The sequence below is a fragment of the Notolepis coatsorum genome, assembly GCF_963971535.1.
Source record: "Notolepis coatsorum genome assembly, chromosome: 7".
NCBI classification, from domain to species: domain Eukaryota; kingdom Metazoa; phylum Chordata; class Actinopteri; order Aulopiformes; family Paralepididae; genus Notolepis; species Notolepis coatsorum.
Window position 1 is genome coordinate 53,508,252 of NC_140171.1, and position 24,655 is coordinate 53,532,906.

Below are 24,655 nucleotides of genomic sequence, written 5' to 3' on the forward strand. Positions count from 1 at the left end.
ACCCACATAGGGAGGAGTCACTTCCAGGAGCTAAACTGGCTTCCTATAGAGGCCAGAGTTACCCAGCTCAGACTGAACATAGTGCACAATATTATAAACCAAAAGTCCCCTAGATACCTCCAAAACTACTTCACCCCGGTCAACGAATCCCACAACCACAGAACTAGAGCAAGCATAGCAAACCTGAAGCCTGCTTCTTTCCGATCGAAACTGGGCCAATGCTCCCTTACTTTCTCTGGAGCCCAGGATTGGAACAAGCTGCCTCTCCCCATCAAGCAGAGCTTGAGCCTCCACAGCTTCAAGAGAAGCGTCAGGAAGTGGCTCATGGACAGAATAGAAGAATAGCCCCCTATAGTTTGAATGGGTTTCCAATCAGTTTTTAGTTATTGTGGGGTATACAATTTTAGCGATAGGTTAGTCTTATAATGTTTTAAATGTATGAGTGTTGTGTTATTGTCGTGTATTTTGTTGTGGCCTAACAGCCCTGGGACCATGACGGAAATAAGGGTTTTACTCTTTCTCATGTTATCCTTTGGATCCTTGTTGTGTGTTTTTAATCCATCAATAAAATCAAATCAAAATCAGAGACCCCCCCCTTAACTACACAGATGAAGCCACAGAGCATGTCCTCTACAGAGACCCCCCCCTTAACTACACAGATGATACAGAGCATGTCCTCTACAGAGACCCCCCCCCCTTAACTACACAGATGATACCACAGAGCATGCCCTCTACAGAGACCCCCCCCCTTAACTACACAGATGATACAGAGCATGTCCTCTACAGAGACCCCCCCCTTAACTACACAGATGATACAGAGCATGTCCTCTACAGAGACCCCCCCCTTAACTACACAGATGACACCACAGAGCATGCCCTCTACAGAGACCCCCCCCTTAACTACACAGATGACACCACAGAGCATGTCCTCTACAGAGACCCCCCCCTTAACTACACAGATGATACCACAGAGCATGTCCTCTACAGAGACCCCCCCCTTAACTACACAGATGATACCACAGAGCATGCCATCTACAGAGACCCCCCTCCTTAACTACACAGATGATACAGAGCATGCCATCTACAGAGACCCCCCCCTTAACTACACAGATGATACAGAGCATGTCCATTACAGAGACCCCCCCCTTAACAACACAGATGATACCACAGAGCATGCCCTCTACAGAGACCCCCCCCTTAACTACACAGATGACACCACAGAGCATGTCCTCTACAGAGACCCCCCCCTTAACTACACAGATGAAGCCGCAGTACCAGGAGTGGAGTGCGTTCTACTTCCTGTAGGAGGGACCAAGCACTTGGTGAAAGTGCGCGCGGCTCGAGAATAACCAAAGGACGGCACCGGTTACCTGTTGGTGGAGAAGGCCGAGCATGACAGACTTACAACATTCATCCTCTTGTTTTGAATCAGACCAAGTGTTTCGCCTCCAACCCAAGAGGAATAACCCAACCCAGTTTGAAAGTATACTCTCATTTTGACATGCTGTCATTATCATGTATCAACACAACCCTTACATGTTGCTTGTTCTGTCTCCTGCAGCCGTCACATCGTCTGCATCAACTGTCCCGGGAAAGTACATCACCGTGGCAACGTCAAAGACAAACAACGCAAACACCATCAAAGTGGCCACCAGCTCAAAAGGCAATGGGCTTCCGACATCTACCCGTTCTATCCGAACATCTAGTACGGCCAAACCACTAGTACCAACACCGAGTAGGTCCAACCCCACCGCAACGCCAAACGGGCACAGAGCAGGGATGCCCACAGAACAAATAACGAACAGATCAACTGTTCAGACACTCCCCACCCGACCCAGTGATCTCACCACTGCCACTGGGAATGGCACCACAACCACAGGTTTGTACTCAAGTTTCAAGTTTTGTTTTATTTGTCACATATACGGTATATGTACATGTACACTCCTGAGATTGTGCTTCATACAGTAAAAGTGTAAAAGAACAAACACTATACAAAATATACAACATACAAAACTAAAATGTACAAAATGCTAAAATTAGGTAGAAGAGGTTGTGCAAATGTGTAAGAATAAATAGATAAAATACAGTGTAATGTTTCCACTGCTCATTCCACTGGTCTACTGCTTGACAGAAAGTAGCCAGATTTCCAAAATGTACTTTATCTGTTTTGCTGACTTGTTTTGAGAAGTAATGAAACATTTGTGCATGTAAAGTTTATTATTATTATTATTATTATTATTATTATTATTATTATTATTATTATTATTATTATTATTATTATTATTATTATTATTATTATTCTACAGCTCATCAGTTTGGGGACACAGACATATCCCAGACCCCTGGCTTGGTGGCCGTCCTCTGCATCTTCTTCCTGGTTCTCGGACTCGCGCTGGTAGTGGCCGTCATCAAGGCCTGTCAATCACGCCGGTCTAACTTTGAAAGGCTTGACGATGTCCCAATGGTGAGTTTATAATCCCAATTCTTTATTTTTAAAACACTAAACTGATACTACTGTCTTCTCAGAGTGATTGCACAGAGTTATTATTGACTGAACAGGAAACCAATTTTGATTTGTCTGCATTGGGTGTTTTCGTGAGAACCAGGTCAACATGTGGGGGAATAATTCATGACAAATATTCTGAAATGATCACGTGTCAGTACTTTGTGTTTCCGTGCTGTAGCCTTAGAAGCATGAAGCTACATGAACCCTTGAGGCGAAGAACCATAGAAGTCTGTTTAGAACGTCTCCAACTTTAGAATTCTTTTTTTATTTAGAAATGTTTGAATTTAGAAAAGTCAATCCAAATCACTCGGGAGTGTGTTTGTGACACATACACCTGGACGTACTAAACCCCTAAACTGTTTTAACTGAGTGTAGACAACACTACAGATCACCACCTGTACTGAAGTATGAACACATTGTTCATCTGAAAAACTACATTTTAAAACAGACTTATATGGTTCTTCATGTGAAGGATTCATAGAGAATTTATATTATTTTAGACCCTACTAAAATGAGCCATTCTGATGATACATGTGATGCCAAACTTTTCAAAGTGTATTTCCATTATTTCTAGGGCGAAGTCCATGAAGACTCTCCATTTGCCAATCACTCAAAACAATAGTGGATATAATTGATCAAAAGAAGAAGAAATGAGATGAAGCCGTCGGGAAGAGAGCTGCAGTTCTGTCCAGAGGCTTCTGTTTCTGCGGAGAGCCCCAGAGCAAAGAAAAAGAAAAAAAGTACATCATAAAATGATTTCTTTCTGTAAAATCGCTGTTCTCAATTTCTTTTTGCAACTTGTCTTACTGGTAAGATGTGGTGTTAGATGTAATGGCAGTTTGTTCCAGTTTGACGTAGCTTTATACATTACAGTTTTCTTTAATTAATTCGTTTTGGGTAGTGGAAGCGTGAATCTTTCCATAGCTGCATGTCTGGCTAGCTTCCATAGCTGTTAAACCCAGATTCGGCTCAAACAAGGGACTAAACACGTTTAGCAATTATGCCACATCAATGTGGAATGCCCTACCCAAAGCTGTAAAGGAATGTGAATCAGTACCCACTTTCAAAAGCACTCTCAAAGAACACCTACGGGAGACTGCAATTCGAAACTGGCCCATGTAAATGTCCTAACACAACCCCCTCCAATGTACAGTGAATGACCAAGTATGGTTGTCAATATTCCATGTACAGTTTTGCTTGTACAGTTGTACAGTGTTCCCCCCACCCCCTACCCAACCTCCCCCAATGTACAGTTTTTACGTCAAATGTATATACTCTTTTCTGGACTCTTTTTGTATCACAAACAGTACTGTATTTGCAAATCTGGTATGTCATAAATGTATAGATGTAGCAGTACTGTCTATCTGTATGTCATGAATGTCAATATGAATTGAAAATGGGGGACCCTGATGTAAACAAGACGAAAGTATTTCTCTGTTCTGCATCCCCTTAACAATTGTGTGTATTAAGCTGTACTGTATTGTACCCATTCTGCAATCTGTTAATAAAGTTTTCAATCAATCAATCAATCAATCAATCAACCAATCAATCAATCAATCAATCAATCAATCAATCAATCAATCAATCAATCAATCAATCAATCAATCAATCAATCAATCAATCAATCAATGGTATTATAAACATGTTGATCTTCACACATGCAGTGCATCTGAAAGCCATTATCCCTGAAAGGCAACCTATATTATTTTGGTCTGAAAGATAATTTAAAAGTTTTTTAAAAGAGATGACTGACAAATCAAAATCATAGTCTTCGTAATATATTGATGGTCGTTTTGATCAAATAGGTTTGATAGCGTGAAACAGACTACTGTGTTGTATCTACTTTCATTGACTGCGTCTGCATCAGTTCGTCAATGGCCCTTCGGATGGTGACGGAAAGCAAGGGCCCATATATTGTATTCATTCTGTAAATATCTACCGGGAATTTGACCTGTGTCATGGGGCTCTTATTTATTTATTTTATTGACCCTTCATTTAACCAGGCAGGTCAGTTATTAAGAACAAATTCTTATTTTCAATGACGGCCAAACACATTTTAAATACTGTTTTTTAATGGTGGTACATACATACATCACAGAGGTAGGGGAAATAATTAAAACACACATCAAACAACCAAATAAAATGACAAAGGGGCATACAGTTTGATTGATTGAAAACTTTATTAACAGATTGCAGAATGGGTACAACAATACAGTACAGCTCAATACACACAATTGTTAAGGGGATGCAGACCAGAGAAAGACTTTCGTCTTGTTTACATCAGGGTCCCCCATTTTCAATTCATCATGACATATATGACATACATGACATACAGATAGACAGTACTGCTACATCTATACATTTATGACATACCAGATCTACAAATACAGTACTCTTTGTGATACAGCCATACATGAAGCAGAACATTCAGATGACAGTTGAACAACTCTGTGGTCCATGTTATTCCACGATGACACACAACAACACAACGATAAGGATATAGATTGGAACAAACAACGGTATCTCTTGAATGTGGAGCTGTCAGCGTGGCTGCATGGCTGCGCACGCACATGGACTTTGTTTACATCCACAAACACGTCCGGCCACGTGACTCTCTCGTGACGTCACTCGCAGCCAGAAGCGGCACGGTGCAGAGTTTGAAGTCTAAACTTATTATAGCAATAAAATGTACAGAGACACTTACAGTGACCTTCCTTGTGAAGATACAAGACAACCTGTTACGTGACTTCCGATATTTTCTCCAATTTCCATCGAAAGTGTCCCGCGGACTGTAGGTGAGTGACATGATGCGTTTAACTAGATTATGTTCAGTGTCATTATTAAGACACAGCACACGTTGAGTTTTTATACTTTCATTCATCGCATTGATTCGAAATCTAAAAGCTTAGCTGCATACTGTACATATAACTGAATCTAACACGGTGTTTCCAGTTAACATGACGGCGCGCAGCTGAGCTGACAGCGCGACAGAAGCGCAACTCGTGAAGTTTAACTTATTGCTCCTCTTCTTGGTCAAACCTTTGCGTGTTTCACCTCATATCTTCTTTATATCATATCAATCTTTATGTTCTCATGAGTAGCTCAGTCCTGTTATATCTTTATATAAAGCTCCACAACTAGCTTTATACTACTTTGAAGTTCAGCAACACGAATTACGATGAATTGAAAATGGGGGACCCTGATGTAAACAAGACGAAAGTGTTTCTCTGGTCTGCATCCCCTTAACAATTGTATGTATTGAGCTGTACTGTACTGTACCCATTCTGCAATCTGTTAATAAAGTTTTCAATCAATCAATCAAACACGACCACAGGAATGTGGAATGTGTTTCCAGAACAATATTTATACATTCTCCCCCTTTATCTCCCCTCCCTTCAATATTTATACATTCTCCCCCTTTATCTCCCCTCCCTTCAATATTTATACATTCTCCCCCTTTATCTCCCCTCCCTTCAATATTTATACATTCTTCTCCCCCTTTATCTCAAAAACTCCCCCCCCCCCCTTCCTCTGGAGCGGCTGCCTTTATCATCACCCCCCCCCCCCCCCCCCCACACAGACACAGACACACTTCCAGTTTGCGTCTGCCCTTGTTGGGTATATAGGCTATAAATATCGGTTGCATTTGGTGTCGCCTCACAGTACTTATTGTGACAATACTATTAGGCCATTATACTCTACTACACTACAGTATGCAAATATCCCTTTCGAAGATGACCATTTATGTCCTCTAGAGGGCGCGCGACCACAACATTAGAATCATCCTCATTCTACAGAGCCAGTGCCCAATTAATATGCCTTTGTGACTGACTCGATGCTTTTTTTTTTATTAACACAAACTTCATACAACAATACAAACCAACAGAAAAAAATACAATGAAGAACAAAAGGAAATAAAATAAATGAATGAATTAAAAAGACAAACTTGCAGCTGCACCAATAAGATACCCAATAAGGCTCAATCTTCATTTGACAGGCAACAAACATACAATTACAAAACACTGAAAAAACGCCAATTTAATAGAAAAATGGCATTTGGTAAATGGTAAATTTATATAGCGCGTTTATCCAAAGCTCTTTACAATTTTGTTCCTCACATTTTACAAGATACAAGAGTTTTATTTGTCACGGCATACAGGTATACAGTGAAATGGGGGGGGGGGGTCTTGCCCGCAACGATGTGCATAATACAATAGTAATAATATATAATAAGAATCCAACCAATAGAGCGACATTGTGCAATAAACAAGTAAACAAGTAGGCATATCGGTATCTGTACATGAGTTATTTACAGAGCATGGTAGGACATGCTAGGTCCTGTGATAGTGCAATACACTGTTAGCTACGGATGAGGCACTGGGTCTTTATGTACACTGCTATATTATACAATCTCAAGTTATACTATACTATTCTTAAAGTGACCTTTCCTTCTGTAAAGTGACCGTAAGTGTGAGCCCGTTCACTCACACATCCACACACTGACGGCGAGGCGACCACGCAAGGTGCCAACCTACCTGCTCATCGGGAGCAATTAGGGGTTAAGTGTCTTGCTCAAGGACACATCGACACGCTGCCCGGGAGGAGCGGGAATCACTGGGAACCCTCCGGATTACCAGACGACTGCTCTCTACCTCCTGAGTCTGTCACCCCCTTGTCACCCCCATGTCATGATGAATTGAAAATGGGGGACCCTGATGTAAACAAGACGAAAGTCTTTCTCTGGTCTGCATCCCCTTAACAATTGTGTGTATTGAGCTGTACTGTATTGTACCCATTCTGCAATCTGTTAATACCGTTTTCAATCAATCAATCAATCAATCAGTCTTGTCACTGTTCGAGATATCATCAGTTCCGTTTTGACAAGGCACGAGTTGACATTTAGTCCTCTGAAAATACCTGACATTTATCTCCGTCAGAGATTTGTAGGCTTTAACCCTTTCACCGCGGAGCTAATGATGCGGATCCACTGTCTCCCAGTCAAGTGCCGCATCACCTTCAAGCTCCTGCTCCTCACCTACAAGTCCCTCCATGCCCTCGCCCCCCGATACCTGTCTGATCTCCTGCTCCTCACCTACAAGTCCCTCCATGCCCTCGCCCCCCGATACCTGTCTGATCTCCTGCACCAGCACTTTGGGAACCACTGGTCTAAACTACATTAAAACAGTAATGTATGATTATGTAGCTTCACTGGTCTAAACTACATTAAAACAGTAATGTATGATTATGTAGCTTCACTGGTCTAAACTACATTAAAACAGTAATGTATGATTATGTAGCTTCACTGGTCTAAACTACATTAAAACAGTAATGTGTGATTATGTAGCTTCACTGGTCTAAACTACATTAAAACAGTAATGTGTGATTATGTAGCGTTGCTGTTCTAAACTACATTAAAACAGTAATGTATGATTATGTAGCTTCACTGGTCTAAACTACATTAAAACAGTAATGTATGATTATGTAGCTTCACTGGTCTAAACTACATTAAAACAGTAATGTATGATTATGTAGCTTCACTGGTCTAAACTACATTAAAACAGTAATGTATGATTATGTAGCGTTGCTGTTCTAAACTACATTAAAACAGTAATGTGTGATTATGTAGCTTCGCTGTTCTAAAACATTAAAACAGTAATGTGTGATTATGTAGCTTCACTGTTCTAAAACATTAAAACAGTAATGTATGATTATGTAGCGTCGCTGTTCTAAAACATTAAAACAGTAATGTGTGATTATGTAGCTTCACTGTTCTAAAACATTAAAACAGTAATGTGTGATTATGTAGCGTCGCTGTTCTAAAACATTAAAACAGTAATGTGTGATTATGTAGCTTCACTGTTCTAAAACATTAAAACAGTAATGTGTGATTATGTAGCGTCGCTGTTCTAAAACATTAAAACAGTAATGTGTGATTATGTAGCTTCACTGTTCTAAACTACATTAAAACAGTAATGTATGATTATGTAGCTTCGCTGTTCTAAAACATTAAAACAGTAATGTGTGATTATGTAGCTTCACTGTTCTAAAACATTAAAACAGTAATGTATGATTATGTAGCGTCGCTGTTCTAAACTACATTAAAACAGTAATGTGTGATTATGTAACTTCGCTGTTCTAAAACATTAAAACAGTAATGTATGATTATGTAGCGTCGCTGTTCTAAACTACATTAAAACAGTAATGTATGATTATGTAGCGTCGCTGTTCTAAACTACATTAAAACAGTAATGTATGATTATGTAGTGTCGCTGTTCTAAACTACATTAAAACAGTAATGTATGATTATGTAGCGTCGCTGTTCTAAACTACATTAAAACAGGCTTTTCCCCATCAGTTAGTTTAGATTAGATTAGGTCCATTATGCCCTCATCCCCCTTTCCCCCCCCTACTTCCCTAGCCCTATTTTTTGTCCTGATTGTGAAGCGACCTTGGGTTCTAGAAAGGCGCTATATAAATTTGATCTATTATTATTATTATTATTATTATGGAGCATCGCCGTCGGTTGTGTGATAGTAAAGGGCTAACCTTCTGTATTGTCACAGTGAAAGGGTTAACAGGCTGTCGTGTGGCAGTGAAAGGGTTAAGCTTGAATTTTGAATCAGTTTGTTTCAGCTTCCACACCAGAGTCGTGATACATTTAGTTTGGTGTCTTTCAAACAGGAGCCGTGACCCTGACCCACAGGATGCAGCTTCAAGTGAAGGAGGAGGTTATGTGAACAGAATACACTGTACATGGAGCCATAGACCTATATTATTATTACTTTCACAAACAATTGTGAAATGTGAAAAATGAAACATTTAACTTTTTGTCGCCCTCATCTTGTGACCCAAGATTGAACACCACTGTGTTTATCTCTGTACATTGTATTGCTATAGTTTAAATGGTAATAAATGGTGCATTTATATAGCTCTCTTATCCAAAGCGGTTTACAATTTTGTTCCTCACATCTTTACCCGTTCACTCACCAATTCACACACCGACGGCAGAGGCGACCACGCAAGGTGCCAACCTGCTCATCGGGAGCAGTTAGGGGTTAAAAGTGTCTTGCGCAAGGACACTCTGACACGCTGCCTGAGAGGAGCGGGAATCTAACCGAGAACCTTCGTATTACCAGACGACCACTCTACCTCCTGAGCCCCTTGTGTAGTTTCAAGTTTTGTCACATATGTCACGTATATATGGTACGTGTACGTTACAGTGAAATGCTTGGTTCTGTATGAGCCCCCTGAGATTGTGCTTCATACAGTAAAATGTAAAAATAATAACACTATACAAAATATACAATATACAACCTAAAGTACAAAGTGAAGTTTAGACTTCAAACACTCAAAGCCATGTCAAAAAGTTTGAAAAAATGCAAAGGTTTGACCATAAAGAGGCCAAATGTATCCCAAAACTCATGCTCAAAGCTCATCCCACTTGTAAGTTGCTTGAATGAATGAATTTATGCACACACACACACACACACACACACACACACACACAGACACACACACACACACACACACACACACACACACACACACACACACACACACACACACACACACACACACACACGATATATTACATGTACATATCTTCATGTGAAAACAACAACGATGCAATTGTGTGCATGTGCCAGGTCTCGCAAGAAGCTATTTAAAGGGAGGGAGCCTGATCACAAATATAGACAAAATATAAACAACAAAAACAAAAACAAAACATACAACGTGGGTAGGCTTACACACCTACCTCAAGTTCAAGTTCAAGTTTCTTTATTAGTTGTCATACAGAAGTACTGAATACTTTTATATAAAATGCTTCTTTCTGTTTTGCTCCAGAGATTGTGCTAGATAAAAATAGATAAGTATAAAATAAGTATAGTAAGTATAAAATAGAAGTCAAGTACGTAGACAAAAGTGTTCAGTATATACATATATATAATGCTCAATGTAGAGTAGAAGTAACTGAGTTACAATATACTATACAGTACAAAGCAGAAATGGGATGAAGTACAATTTAGGTACAATTATAGTAAGGTATAATGAGGTATGGCTGGGTTGTAGTGCAAATTCTTTACCAATAAATATAAAGTGTGTTTAGTGTTCTAGAGTGGGTAAAGTGGGTGCTGCAGTGAGTTGTTTGTTTAAAGTGAGTGTGTGCGTGTGGATGTGTGTGCTGTGAGTGCATTTGATGGTTGTTGCATAGTGTTATTGTTCATTGAGCAACCTGATGGCCTGGGGATAGAAGCTTCTTCTGAGTCTCTCTGTACTGGCCATGAGACTCCGGTATCGCTTGCCTGACCGCAGCAGTTCAAAGAGGCAGTTGTTCGGGTGGCTGGAGTCCTTAATGATTCTCTTAGCCTTGCCCCTGCACCGCTTGTTGTAAATGTCCTGGAGAGTGGGAAGCCCCCCTCCAATTGTGCGTTCGGCTGAACGGGCCACTCTCTGTAGTCTGCTTCGGTCTTGTGCGGTGCTATTCCCAAACCAGGAGGTGATATTGCCAGTCAGGATGCTCTCTATTGTGCATGAGTAGAAGTTCTTAAGGATCTTCTGACTGACTTGGAACTTCCTTAGGCGCCTGAGGAAGTAGAGACGTTGTCGTGCCTTCTTCACAACACTGTCAATGTGTGTGGTCCATGTCAAGTCCTCGGATATGTGGGCTCCGACTGTACTTAAAACTGTTCACTCTCTCAACCGGTGCCCCGTCGATGCTGAGGGGGCTGTAGTCCCTGGGTAGGCTTACACACTTACCTACTGTACTAACTGACATACAACATAGATACATTAATACAGACAATTTATATACCTAAGTAATGATTCTATTTAGAGATATGCTGCTTACATTCCAAAACATTTCCTGGCTGATTCAAGGCAACACTCGTAAAACATAATCCCACTGAGTTAGTTAAAGTTCCAACGTATGATCGGCCTACCCAGCTACAGAATGCTGTTCAGTAGTAACAACATAATAATACCCTACATTTGGGGGCGACAGTGGCTCAGGGAGGTAGAGGCATCTGGTAATCCGGAGGTTCCCAGTTTGATTTCTGCTCCTCCCGGGCAGCGTGTCGAAATGTCCTTGAGCAGACACCCCCAACTGCTCCCGATGAGCAGGTGGGCACCTTGCGTGGTCGCCTCCGCCGTCGGTGTGTGAGTGTGTGAGTGAACGGGTAAAATGTGAAGAACAAAATTGTAAAACGCTTTGGATAAAAGTGCTTAAATGCACCATTTTCCATTTACATTTGATAACATACATAGTCATTTTAACATTTATGCTGAGAGAATAACTCGATCCGAGATGTGTTATGTAGATTCTGATTATTCTGGAGATAATGTTGCTACATTTGTTGCCCCAATGTTTAGAGTGCTGAGCCGAGTATGGCTGGGTACTGAACTCTGTACTTTTAAGGGTACCGATTGAATTACATCGGTACTACAGAGTACCGATTCACGCTAGATCAATCGGTACCAACTTTGTGTACCTTTACATGTTTAGTATGAGAGTGTAATATGCTAGACAAGAGGGAGCCTTTTCCACAAATATATATATTACTGTCTTGGGTCAGAAAGACCAGACGAGGTCAGAGGATTTGATAGTATTTACTGAGGATGGCCAGAGAATGTTGAGAGTTAAGTACCGAAAAAAGGTACCGTTGGGTACTGACACAGAATATCAGGAACTGGGTATTGGTATTTGGTATCGGTTCAAGTGTGAACGGTACCCAACCCTAGAGCTGAGTCAGGTTAGCGTTTTAACAATCCTATCTTCTGTGACTCGGGAGGTGTGCGTCACAAGGAAGGGGCGTTCACTTTACGACCACTGATTGGAGACGTTAATATGGGTTAAGCTCGGTCATTAAAAAGGGTGAAGTGGAGAGCCTGGTTAATCATTTAGAGAGGCATTATCTTAGTAGAGTCGCATAACCTATTGTGTTGTTATTGACTCTGTTGGCCCTTCAATAATATGGATCTTCTGACTTGTACTGTTGGCTTGTTTTGATGTAACCAAGACTGATGTGCAAACAAGAGAAGCCGGCTATTCTCTGTCTTTGCTCCAAAATGGTGGAACAGCCGAAGTCAGCTGCTAAATGACTGAATGCAAAAGCCCATAAACCCCAACCCTATATAAACCCAACCCTATAAATCCCAACTCTATATATACAATGCTAGTATAAGCATACAAATGAAAGGTAATGAGTCCTATATACACTACTATACAATATACAGTTATGCTATATGTAACTTTATGTAATATTAACTATACTCTATGGCGAGCTGCTAGGGCTGGACCTCTGGACTTGAACTTTGTGCTGCACTGTATCCATGTCCCCAACCACTGCACTTTACTGTCTCACTGTTGTCTCACTGTTCTGTCCTGTGTTGCACTTTATAAATATTTATTTACTGTTGTGTTGTTCTTATTTCGGAGGAAAAAAATCCTGCACTGTGTAAATGTCGAATTACGTTCCATTTGTACAAACAATATCGTGAATAAAGTCATCTGAATCTGAATCTATACAAAAACATACATTTATGTTTTTTAAAGTGACCTTTGATTTTTATTAAAGTGACCTGTAGTGTGTGTGTGTGTGTGTGTGTGTGTGTGTGTGTGTGTGTGTGTGTGTGTGTGTGTGTGTGTGTGTGTGTGTGTGTGTGTGTGTGTGTGTGTGTGTGTGTGTGTGTGTGGAGAGATCAGTGTTCTGATGGCCTGGGTCTGATTCTGAGTCTCTCTGTTCAATATCAACACTTACACGGCAAGTAGGAGTAAATATATATATATCTTTTTATTATTATTATTATTATTATTATTATTATTATTATTATTATTATTATTATTATTATTATTATTATTATTATTATTATTATTATTATTATTATTATTATTATTATTATTATTATTAATTATTATTATTTTTAAATCAAAGTAGAATAAAATGAAATGGAATATATAAACTAAATTTGAATAAAAATACAGTGGAATATAACATACATAACAGCTGTGCCATTGTGTAGTATTGTGCAAAGAATATGAACAGTGTCATGTTCAGACGCTCACAGTTTTGAGTATTATCTGCAAATATATAATGGTATATTTTGAAGCCATTCATGCTTTCTGCCTGTGTTATTGGGAAACACTGAAACAAAATGGACACTAGGGTTGGGTACCGTTCACATTCCAACCGATGCCGGTACCAGTTCCTGGAATTCTGTATCTGCACCCAGCGGTACCATTTTTTGGTACTTTTTTATATATTTATTTCAGTTGAAAAAAAAAAAAAAAAAGGTCCTCACTTTCAACATTGTTCTTTATTTAGAACATTGTAGTTATTTAACTTTTGCAACACACCACTTTGGAAAGATCCCTCACCTGGTGTTTCCAAAGACCCAAGAGACGGGACAGTAATATCAATATTTGTAGAAAAGGCTCCCTCTTGTCTAGCATATTACACTCTTATTCTAAACATGTAAAGGTACCAAAATCTGGTACCAATTGATCTGGCGTGAGTCGGTACTCTGTAGTACCGATGTAATTAGAGTCGGTAGGTACCCTTAAAAGTACAGAGTTCGGCACCCAACCCTTGTGGACACTGGATGAGATGAAGAGCTGTCGTGCTGGTCCTCCCTCACTAGCAGACTGGGCGCCGGTCCAAACGATGGTTGTCTTGTGGTTCACGGTTCTGAAGGAGTTCAGCTGGGCTGACCTTTGACATTTTTTTTGGAATCGAAGCTTCGGGGCCGAGATTCGATTTTAATTCGAAGCTTCGAGATTAAAAAAATAAAAAATAAATTATAAATAAAATCATCTGTTTTCTTTTTCTTTTTATGTTGTGGGACTTCAACTTTGTCAGTGCTGTAAAGTTTAAACCTTTTTAAATCTTAGACAAACTAAACACTTTGCTTTCATGAAATATTGTAAGCCGTCATTTGAGGCTTTATAAAAGCAGCACAATGAACACAAATCTGTCAGTGCCGAGTCCGACCTCATCTTAAATAACAAACAGCATCGCTTGTTGTAGTTAACAAAGAGAGGCAGAGTTGATTTTTATAATTTTTTTTTATATTCAAATTTTATTTTCATATTCGAATCCCATGCCCATCGAACGAAGCTTCGGAGTATTTAAGACGGCCCTAGTGATGAGGTGATTCTGACAGCAGCTCCCTTCTTGTTCCAGCTTCTGCTGCTGCAGCCACACTGTCTTAACTGTTCCAGAGCTTCTACGTCAATGTCTTGGATCGAGGTAATACACACACACACACACACACACACACACACACGCACACGCACACACACACACACACGTACACACGTCCCCCCCCCCACTGCCCTTATCATCTCTGATAGTACCCTTTTGTGATAACTCCAACTCAATGATTTTGCTTTGCGTCACTGGCCTTCCACGTGTGCTCTTGTATCTCTATCATGTAGAGTTGCTTAAGTGTCTGTGAGATGAATCACCGACTGTGAGTGCCGTGGATTATAAAAAGATCGAAGTTCTATCTCTTTCACTCTGTTTCTTCTTCACTAAGGCCCTTGTTACACACACTGTTTTTGTGCTCGTTTGAATACGTTTTTGAATACGTTTGCTGTCCCTATTAGATAGAAATGCCGTTTTGGCAGGAAACGTTTTGGCCCTACTGAAAACGCTAAATTGTGTTTCCGTTTTGGAATAACGCCAAAAACTCGCCGACAACGTGTCGTGTAATCTGTGCGGAGCCGTTGTTGCTCAACGCCCATGCGCAGTAGATACGCACATCTGCGTGCCCTCACCAACGTCCGGTGACGACAGAGCTATAGCTGCAGCTACCATGTGTTGTCAAGTTATTGTTATAAGGACCCCAGTCCAAGCTACAACAGTCTGCATTCCCTTAACAATTGTTTGTATTGAGCCGTATTGTATTGTACCCATTCTGCGATATGTTAAATAAAGTTTACATCCATTCATTCTGCTAGCATTAACGATTGCATAAGCAGCTGGCTAACGTGAGCTAGCGTTAGCTATCAGACCCTGTTAGCTCAAGCTCCTTTTTCAATCTTAACAAGCATTAAACAAAATGGCCCAGTCATCTATTCACTTTTGTTTAATACACGAGGCGTCTTGTCTCTAATGTTATCTAGCTACTGATAGCTCCCGATATCATCAGCTGGCTGGTTAACGTGAGCTAACGTTAGCTGCTAGCCACAATGCTATACTGTTATACTGGCATATTCCATTCACGTTAGCATGTAGCATGCATGCATCGCCGATCTTTTTTGAGACTAAACTATCCGCTCTTGGTGGTCACTTGTGTTGATGTTAGTTTTGTTTCATCAACAAATGACAGGCAGAACACACAGTGAATGTATCCGTTTTGTTTATTGCACTTTTATTACACTTTTGCTGAAAAATAAGTGCTGCATTGGGTAAATAGGCATTTAAAGATGGCGGATTGTTGACATTTTCTTTGCAGGAAGTGTATTGGCACATTCAAGTTCTGATTGGTTGAAAATTGCCTTCATGTTCGCCACCTACTGCCACCTACTGCTTTGGCAGTGTACTACATCACTGTGCTCAGGTGACAAAACAAAAGTGTGACTTGCCTCCCGCTACGTTGCGACCTGGAAAAGCGAAACTAACCGCAGACTAAAGTCTAACCGCAGACTAATAGAGACACAGCAGCCTCGACTGCCCACAGCAGGGGGTCTCAACTCTTAGTTTGTGACCCCTAAAAACAGAGTGATGTCTTGAGGGTGATGGATGAGGAGATGCAGTTGCCTGCTCTCACCACCTGGGTTCTGCCCGTCAGGAAGTCCAAGACCCACTGGCAGAGGTTATAGTTCAAGCCCAGGTCCCTGAGCTTGGCTATGAGTTTGGAGGGGACTATGGTATTGAATGCTGAGCTGTAGTCGATGAACAGCATTCTCACATAGTTCCCCTGCCTCTTGTCCAGGTGTGATGCTGCTGTGTGCAGCACATGGGCTATGGCGTCCTCCGTGGACCTGTTGGGGCGGTATGCAAATTGCAGGGGGTTCAGGTTGATGGGGAGGGAGGAGCAGATGTAGCCCTTTACTAGCTTCTCAAAGCACTTCATGGCTATGGAGGTGAGAGCTACAGGGCGGTAGTCGTTGAGGCAAGCGGGCGTGGATTTTTTGGGTACAGGGATGATGGTGGACTTCTTCAGACAGGTGGGGATGACAGCCTGTTCTAAGGACAGGTTAAATATGTCAGTGAATACCGGGGCCAGTTGGTTGGCACAGACTTTTAGGACGCGGCCGGGGATGGCGTCCGGTCCTGCTGCCTTCCTGATATTCACTTTCTTAAAGGTCCTCCTCACTTCATGCTCTGTTATCCTGAACACTGAGTCTCCATCAGCAGTGCCCCCCCCCTCCATTACAGTGGTTTGTAGGCTGGTGTTGTTATTCACAGCCTCAAACTTCGCATAGAAGGTATTGAGATCATTTGCTAAGGAGATGTCACTGTTCAGCTTGAGGGAGGTGCCTTTGTAATCTGTCATCGTTCTGAGGGCCTGCCACATAGCTCTGGAGTCAGGCTCTGTCTGTCTACACTGAGGCCCTGTCTGTCTACACTGAGGCCCTGTCTCTCTACACTGAGGCCCTGTCTCTCTACACTGAGGCCCTGTCTCTCTACACTGAGGCCCTGTCTGTCTACACTGAGGCCCTGTCTGTCTACACTGAGGCCCTGTCTCTCTACACTGAGGCCCTGTCTCTCTACACTGAGGCCCTGTCTCTCTACACTGAGGCCCTGTCTGTCTACACTGAGGCCCTGTCTCTCTACACTGAGGCCCTGTCTCTCTACACTGAGGCCCTGTCTCTCTACACTGAGGCCCTGTCTGTCTACACTGAGGCCCTGTCTCTCTACACTGAGGCCCTGTCTCTCTACACTGAGGCCCTGTCTCTCTACACTGAGGCCCTGTCTCTCTACACTGAGGCCCTGTCTCTCTACACTGAGGCCCTGTCTCTCTACACTGAGGTCTCTCTACACTGAGGCCCTGTCTCTCTACACTGAGGCCCTGTCTCTCTACACTGAGGCCCTGTCTCTCTACACTGAGGCCCTGTCTCTCTACACTGAGGCCCTGTCTCTCTACACTGAGGCCCTGCCTCTCTACACTGAGGGCTTGTGTCCATAGCGGACGTTTTATGAGTTGTCAGCTCCTTTCTGTCATTAATTTCTATGCTACAGGCGTGACAGGCGAGCTCCTCTTCCCAGAGCCGCGCCTCGTGTTTTATGAGCTCTCGACGGCAGCGTTTTTGGCGTAGCGCTCCCAGCTCATAACCTTGAAAGTAGTTCAACTTTTTTGGAACATCAATGTAACTCATCGAGGAAGGGGTGGAGCCGCGGCTGGCGCGAGCTCTGGGGAGACCCAGAAAAACGCTTGGAACTTTTTTTTCTTCTTTTTTTCAAAGCGGTCCGCCTTGAAAAAAAGGCTATTAGTGGCTGTTTCCCCCGAAGCCTGTTTTTGGGATTCGAACTTCGTCAGGGTTTTTAAAACGGACGTTCAAACCTTCGTTTTTAATTAAAAATAAAAGAAATTAAATATCCTCAAACTAAATCCTCAATTTGAATAAAGTGATTAATCTGATTAAATTAGTTTTTTTTTAATTAAATCAACTTTCCAGACCCAGCCAAAGGGAGAAGCCCTAGCCCAACTAAATAAATTAAATCAACGTTCTTTAATGAATATAACTCATCAGTTTTTTTTTTTATCTATCTATCTACACTTGATAACCCTGGTGATATGCTGCTCTCACTGTCTATCTACACTTGATAACCCTGGTGATATGCTGCTCTCACTGTCTATCTATCTACACTTGATAACCCTGGTGATATACTGCTCTCACTATCTATCTACACTTGATAACCCTGGTGATATGCTGCTCTCACTATCTATCTACACTTGATAACCCTGGTGATATGCTGCTCTCACTATCTATCTATCTACACTTGATAACCCTGGTGATATGCTGCTCTCACTGTATCTATCTACACTTGATAACCCTGGTGATATGCTGCTCTCACTGTCTATCTATCTACACTTGATAACCCTGGTGATATGCTGCTCTCACTGTCTATCTATCTACACTTGATAACCCTGGTGATATGCTGCTCTCACTATCTATCTACACTTGATAACCCTGGTGATATGCTGCTCTCACTGTCTATCTATCTACACTTGATAACCCTGGTGATATACTGCTCTCACTATCTATCTACACTTGATAACCCTGGTGATATGCTGCTCTCACTATCTATCTATCTACACTTGATAACCCTGGTGATATGCTGCTCTCACTGTCTATCTATCTACACTTGATAACCCTGGTGATATGCTGCTCTCACTGTCTATCTATCTACACTTGATAACCCTGGTGATATGCTGCTCTCACTGTCTATCTATCTACACTTGATAACCCTGGTGATATGCTGCTCTCACTATCTATCTACACTTGATAACCCTGGTGATATGCTGCTCTCACTGTCTATCTACACTTGATAACCCTGGTGATGTGCTGCTCTCACTATCTATCTACACTTGATAACCCTGGTGATATACTGCTCTCACTATCTATCTACACTTGATAACCCTGGTGATATACTGCTCTCACTATCTATCTACACTTGATAACCCTGGTGATATACTGCTCTCACTATCTATCTACACTTGATAACCCTGGTGATATACTGCTCTCACTATCTATCTACACTTGATAACCCTGGTGATATGCTGCTCTCACTATCTATCTATCTACACTTGATAACCCTGGTGATATGCTGCTCTCACTATCTATCTACACTTGATAACCCTGGTGATATGCTGCTCTCACTATCTATCTACACTTGATAACCCTGGTGATATGCTGCTCTCACTGTCTATCTACACTTGATAACCCTGGTGATATGCTGCTCTCACTATCTTGATAACCCTGGTGATATGCTGCTCTCACTATCTATCTACACTTGATAACCCTGGTGATATGCTGCTCTCACTATCTATCTACACTTGATAACTAGGGAACAAACTTAACTTTTTGACTCACCAGCCATTTGGCTGGTAGATTTTTAAAAGTACCAGCCGGGCAGATTTTTTACTAGCCAAAAATTATAAATAGCTTTTTAGTATATCGCCATGTGTTATTATTACATATAATACTCTCATATGCTATTTTCAATTAATATCATAAACAACATAAGGAATATTAGCATAATTTTGAGTGAACTGAAGGAATGAGTCAGTGTTAATAGTTTTAAATGCAAATAATTTATTGAAACATAGAAGTGGGGTCGGGACACACATTTTATTTCTATTTTTTAACTGTTTTAACCATGTAGTGTAGCACTTTGGGATCCCAGTGAACAAAAAGTGCATTACAAATCCAATCTATTATTATTATTATTATGTGTGGCTGCCACCCTGGCGGACATCTGTGCAGCGCTCCGTGGGCATAGATGTCCGAGGGCTTGCAGCAAGCCAGAGTTTAACACAGTTTCAATCAATCAATCAATAACAACATTAACCAGACTCTCGTTGCGTCTATTCTGCCAACGCTAACGTTACCTCTCATTGTGTATTCTACCAAGCAAACCCGGGTTTAACGTTACCTCTCTATATCGGCTGACTGTAGTATTAGGCTAATAACAACAACAAACTTAACACATCAGCGATCTTGTTGTGACACTAAACTCTCCGCTCGTGGTAAATTGGGTTGATGTCGGTTGTTTCATCAATAAATAAGGCAGAATACACAGTGAATCCATTCTTTTTTGTTTATTGCACTTGGTTCTGTCGCAAACAAATCCTGAATGAAATGCATCCTTAGCGAGGCAGTAAAGATGGCGGCGCGGCGTTCTGTTCAGAGGCTACAAAGTGTGACGCGTCGAGTAGGGGGTATCTGCAGAGCCGCAGAGCCAGGCTGGACCAATAGGGTCGCTTGGAACCGAGTAGGGTATATCTGCAGAGCCGCAAGCCAACTTTATTATTATGATAAAAAACAGCGGTGACGCGGTATTCAGCCTAACTCTGCGGTGAGCGTGATGCAACAGCGATCGCGGCAGCTCTAGCCGACGCATGCAGTGGATTTTGTTGGCCGCCAGATGGCGCCCAGGCCTTAATTTATGACGGCCAAACATTAAATCTACAAGCCTGTGGCGGTCGGCGTGTGACTAATTTGTACCCTGTTGATAACCCTGGTGATATGCTGCTCTCACTATCTATCTACACTTGATAACCCTGGTGATATGCTGCTCTCACTGTCTATCTACACTTGATAACCCTGGTGATATGCTGCTCTCACTGTCTATCTATCTACACTTGATAACCCTGGTGATATGCTGCTCTCACTATCTATCTATCTACACTTGATAACCCTGGTGATATGCTGCTCTCACTATCTATCTACACTTGATAACCCTGGTGATATGCTGCTCTCACTGTCTATCTATCTACACTTGATAACCCTGGTGATATGCTGCTCTCACTATCTATCTACACTTGATAACCCTGGTGATATGCTGCTCTCACTATCTATCTACACTTGATAACCCTGGTGATATGCTGCTCTCACTATCTATCTACACTTGATAACCCTGGTGATATGCTGCTCTCACTATCTATCTACACTTGATAACCCTGGTGATATGCTGCTCTCACTATCTATCTACACTTGATAACCCTGGTGATATGCTGCTCTCACTGTCTATCTATCTACACTTGATAACCCTGGTGATATGCTGCTCTCACTATCTATCTACACTTGATAACCCTGGTGATATGCTGCTCTCACTATCTATCTACACTTGATAACCCTGGTGATATACTGCTCTCACTATCTATCTACACTTGATAACCCTGGTGATATGCTGCTCTCACTATCTATCTACACTTGATAACCCTGGTGATATGCTGCTCTCACTATCTATCTACACTTGATAACCCTGGTGATATACTGCTCTCACTGTATATCTATCTACACTTGATAACCCTGGTCAGGGTTCGAAATTAACGGGGGCTCGGGGCAAAATGCCCTTGAAAATGGACAAAATGCCCCCGAATATCAGTTAAGGGGGGCAGAAAATGCCCCCGACAGTTTACTAATTATATATATAATTATATATATGATCTACAGTGCGAGCATTTCCCTTGTATTTGGCCCTAATAATATGTGTGTGTGCGCCACCCGGAAAAATCATTTACTCGAGACGAGTGACGATTACAAAACAGCTCCGCTGTTATAATAGTCCCACATTACACAAGGCGCATAAACGTCCAATCACAGTAGCGCCCGAAAACAAAGTCACGGTACCGGCTTAGGCAAGTTATACATTCAGAATCAGACAACGCAAAAAAATCAGCCAGCCATGAAGCCCATTCATTTTTATTTTGAGCAAAAGAGAGACGAGGAGAAAGAGAGGAATCCGGCTGACATGGCTTTTGAAGTGATATTCGCACGTGTTTTTGCGGGTCCAGTCCCCACGGTATGTTGACAGAATTCGCAAAACACCTTATCGACTGAAGCATAAAAGTCATTAGGATACTGCTCTGCTCTGAATTTAGGGCTTAGTGGGGAATTTCTTCCGACGTTAACGTTAACGACGCACCGAAGCAGCTAGACCATTTCTCCGTGTTGTGTGTAACACGCAGCGGTCCCCGCCTCCTCCCTCCTTGCAACAAACGTTCCACCCAAAAACGGAATTTCTATTTCATAATGAATTAAATAATTGTATAAAGAATTTTCAATGTTCTGTCATCTAATAATATATTCCATTACCTTTCCTATCTGTATCAAAGTCAAAATGTTGGTATCATAACAACACTACAACATACAAAAGCAGCTTGACAACCGATATCCTTTGCGTTTGATTGATTGAAAACTTTATTAACAGATTGCAGAATGGGTACAATACAGTACAGCTCAATACACACAAGTTAAGGGGATGCAGACCAGAGAAAGACTTTCGTCTTGTTTACATCAGGGTCCCGCATTTTCAATTCATAGTGTGCATACGCACAGTATAATAATGCATGAGATAAATAGTTAATAAACTCTGTGTTACTTGAACAATTTTCACTGTGCTCCTAAATTTCTTTGTGTGCTCCTAAATTTTTATTTAGATTTTATTTATTAACATTTTATTTAGGAGCACATGTGCTCCTTGGGAAAAAGGTTAGCGTAGAGCCCTATATATGGAGACATTAACATTACTGTAACTGAGGGGTACAATTCCCTGACTGTATTGATAAGTATGGTATCATTAAACCACTACCGCTTTATGTACTTTAATTACTGGCCATACAGTACATGATATATAAATATGATGAACACTTCCCACATTGAATCGGTTCCACACAAAGGTATAATCAAGTATTTATTGCAGCAAAAGGTACATAATATACTTCTCTATTATACTTTGGATGCGCTTATAAGGCAAAGGAATGTGCGTAGGCAAATCAATAATGAATGTCCATCAGGGTGCATCAAATTGCAATGCAAAAATGTAATCTCAACATATCAATCTGTGTGGGGTTGCATTCTGTTCGGACAAACATAAAAATGATTTGTGCAAAGTTTGGGAAAGATTCGTTGAGATTTAGAGGTACCACACAGCATGTGAAATATATGGCCTTTTTGGGCGTTTTACTAGATAACATGACAAGGCAATTTCAAAAACGGCAAGAAATAGTTTTTGAGAACAACATTTATTAACCCTAACATTTAAGAACAAAATGTTTGATAACAACATTGAAATAGTCTTTCAAACATGTCTCAAGCATCCTAGAGTCCTAGACCTGGTCCAGCTTGCGCTTGCAGCAGCGAAGATTTGGCTGTGTTGAGCGGTCATGCTCAACTGCCTGTAGCACATTCTGCAGGTGCTCCTCGCTCCTGGCTGCTGCCACAAAGTCTGACGTCAGTTTGACGCCACGCTCGGCACAGTCATTCACAACATTGATGGCACGTACATTCACTGCACCCATCTGAAATGCTGCACTGGTAACCCAATCCTCTACATCCAGTGAAAGAAACGCGGGATCGATGTGCAGCAGGTGCATGCCGAACCAGCAGTCTGGGTTGGCGAGGTCAGCCAAGCTGGTGGTCGGCGAGAGGGTTGGAAACTTTGGCTTGCCGAAGCCAGTGCCAAAGCGGAGCTGTGGGGCTTGCATGGATATATCAGCCGGCTTGTGCTCCAATATAGCATCTGCAAGTGCGCGCCGCTCGCCAACTGGCACCTTGGTGCTGAAGAGTGCCAGGGGCAGCATCTCGCCTGACAGGTACCATAGGTGCCGCTTCAGCGCCTTAATCGCTGATGCTGCGATGCCCTCGTCAACAGACTTGTATGCGTACAAGTTGTGGTAGAGTGTAAGGTCATTCCATGCCGCATCTACGGCCGTGTCGCAGGTCAACCACCACGTTGCGTAGATGTGCGTGATGAAGTTGGCAAACGCCCGAATCTTCAGCACCTGCTGCTGCGTAGTGATGGTCCCCTGAGGAAGCAAGGCAATGTGCTGCTCCATCAAGGCCAGCTTGAGAGTGTAGAGCAGCTTAGCCATCCACCGCGCCTTGTGCAGTGCTCCCGGTCGTTGGAAGTTAACTGGAGTGTGCTCTGCACTGTCTGCACTCAGATACACAAGACATAGCTGCACGAACTCGCGATAGTCGCCTCGCTTGTAGTCGAGCACTCCTGCAGCGCACACAATTAGTTCAGCATGCAACTTGCCCAGGAACGGTGTTTCGGCATCGCCAGGAATGTAGCGGGCCAATGGGCCGCTGTCCTTGTGTGGCAACAGGTTCCAGTTGTCGCGCAGACGTGTAAACAATGTAACCTCTGGCGAGCGTGACGTCTCCACCTTGAGGTCAGTGAAGATGTGGCTGAGGAGCACCTCGCCGATGTGGTGCCGGCACCCGGACCAGAGCAGTGGTCGACCCAGTGAGAGCTGGATGGCAATGCAGGCTGCCGTGAGATGGCCAGTGTTTGACGCGGTGGTGTCAAATGCCATGTTGACAACCTGATCGGTGCAGCACCAGTCCTGCAGCAGCTTGCATGTCAGCCGGGCAATGATCGTTCCACATGCCTCATCAGTCCCCTTCATGTATGCTGGCACACCAAGCAGTTTGAGCCGCTCCGCGTCTCCGATCACCACTGTCAGACGCTC

At 42.1% G+C, this 24,655-nt stretch overlaps 1 long non-coding RNA gene across 1 annotated transcript; it reads left to right on the forward strand.

Annotated features, from left to right (window-relative positions):
• The first annotated feature begins 1,576 nt into the window (after positions 1 to 1,576).
• Positions 1,577 to 3,179, forward strand: LOC311231281. The gene is made up of 3 exons (XR_014619857.1): positions 1,577 to 1,879; positions 2,307 to 2,464; positions 3,081 to 3,179. It is a non-coding gene; the product is annotated as an uncharacterized lncRNA (long non-coding RNA).
• The last annotated feature ends 21,476 nt before the right edge of the window (positions 3,180 to 24,655 follow it).